Here is a 2,125-nt window from a genome sequence, read left to right as displayed (position 1 = left end):
GCGTTTCCCTCAAAAACTGTATATTATATTAATTATTAAATTTTATTTTTAAAAAAACATACTGTACCATTTTACTGGTTACGTTATAACAGTACCTTATTTAATTTCAGTTTAATGAATACTAAAATTCATTGAATAATTTTTTATTTATTTTTTTTTCTCTCCAGAGATATTCTCTGTAGTCATTATTAATTATAAATTACTAATTTTAGTGTGATGAATACTACAATTCATTGGGTAATGTTTTTTATTTTCCCCAGAGTAACATCTGAAAATTATCTTTATACTTTAAAACTTTTTATGATTCATAATTTAAATTCAATATATTTATTAACTTAATAAATTTATAATGAGTATTTATTTTTGATTTGTTCTTAACGATTACTACTACATATATTTATTCCTGGTTAGAACTTTTTGTTCTTGTTTTCTTTTAGAAAAATTTCTCAGCTGTGTTCAAAATTTTTCTGATGGGTGGTAGGAGTGTGTAACGTTACAAACGTCACATCTTTGCTATTTTATTTTCAAATAATTATTTTATTCTATTTTCTTTAATAATTCTTTAATAATAATCATCTTCTATTTGTTTTACCTTTTTTCCCGTTAAAAATTGGTTGGCGCCCTCTTTCGGTATTTATAGGCATATCTCAACATTCTTGTTCTATCTCAGCATTCACATTCTTATTCAATCGTTCTGTGGTTCATGACAGTGACTTCGCACTGTCGTTTCTCGTTTCAAATTTTAAGCCCCCTACTCCCTGACATACACTGGAAGGGAAAAATGAATCCTTAAAAAGGCATGTAATTCCAAAATTAGATCATTTTATTTCAACAAATCATCTTCCTCTTGGGGTAAGAATATTATATTGTAATTATATTTCTCCGTCTAACAGTTTTTCTAATTTTTTTTATCTAACCTTCAAATGTTCAACCATGTGTTTGATTTCTATATTTCTTTTCATCTATTAATATGCACGTTTGGTAATCAGAATTTTAACTATTCTCATCTAAATTTCATTTGATTTATTCTTGTCATTTGCTACTCTTTCTGACGATTAGAACGGCAGATGGCACACGTTGGTTTTTCTTCTTGATGATTGATATGTGTCTCTATTTTATAGTTTTTTGGGAATAAAATCACTTTCCTCCCTCCGGGAGCTGCAAGCATCCTCAAATCGCCGGCGATAGAACAACGAGGACCATGTCATCAGGGCTGCAACCGCATCACCAAGACTGCAACGACCAACATCCGTAGGCCTGGTGGCCTAGAACATCCACGTCTCCAGAGCCAGTTGCAGAACCAGCAGCAGTACCATTCGACATCAAGAAGATACCATCAGCTACCAAAAGCCATAAGTATAATCCAGAATTGTTAGTTTTTAGCAAGAATTTAAATACATTTGTTAATGCAATTTACTAAATCATTTTATTTATTATATCTTTATGAACAATAAACATGATTAGTTAAAAACTATGTTTTGTTTGCTTCCATTCCAATTTTCAGAGTTCATTCTAAGGTTAGGACAAGACGAACACACACCTGAGTGACTGAGCTAAGCTAAGGGTGTAACGATGGCTATCTTGGTTAGTTGAGGTAATATTTTCGAATATTGTTTCAATTAGCTGGGGTAGTCCGCAGCCTATTTCGTTACAAACTCGTTACATTTTTGGCTGATTTTATTATTTTACGTTACAAATGTCGTTACAAATTTTACATCCGCGGTGTTACCATGTGCAAGGTTTGGCTGATTTTGTGTCCTTACTCCTAGCACTAATTCTCCCCTGTTTTAAATGTAGAAGGGTAGGGGTAGTACAAACAAAATAAGGACGGTACAATCCAGTACTAACGCAGTACAAAAGAAATAGCCTATTTTTGACATTCAGATGGCAAAGAATGCATAGTAGAAGGGTAGCACTTCACTGGCCCCTCCAGGTCAATCTAGACGGGTGATGGCGGTACAAACAAAATAAGGGCGATACAATCTGATACTAACGCAGTACAAACGAACATAACCATCGCGGACACCCATATCGAAAAACGGGGGGATGGCATGTCACCAGCCCCTCCAGGCCGATTTAAAAGTGTGGGAGCAGTACAAACAAATGAAGGGTGATACAATTCAGT

At 33.6% G+C, this 2,125-nt stretch overlaps 1 long non-coding RNA gene across 1 annotated transcript; it reads left to right on the top strand.

Annotated features, from left to right (window-relative positions):
• Nucleotides 1–754: 754 nt before the first annotated feature.
• LOC114329290 (uncharacterized) lies at nucleotides 755–1,474 on the top strand. Its single transcript, XR_007696139.1, has 2 exons — nucleotides 755–852; nucleotides 1,122–1,474. It is a non-coding gene; the product is annotated as an uncharacterized LOC114329290 (long non-coding RNA).
• The last annotated feature ends 651 nt before the right edge of the window (nucleotides 1,475–2,125 follow it).

Source organism: Diabrotica virgifera, chromosome 2, assembly GCF_917563875.1.
Source record: "Diabrotica virgifera virgifera chromosome 2, PGI_DIABVI_V3a".
NCBI classification, from domain to species: Eukaryota; Metazoa; Arthropoda; class Insecta; order Coleoptera; family Chrysomelidae; genus Diabrotica; species Diabrotica virgifera.
Note: the sequence above shows the minus strand (reverse complement) of the source record. Positions and strands in the feature narration are given on the sequence as shown.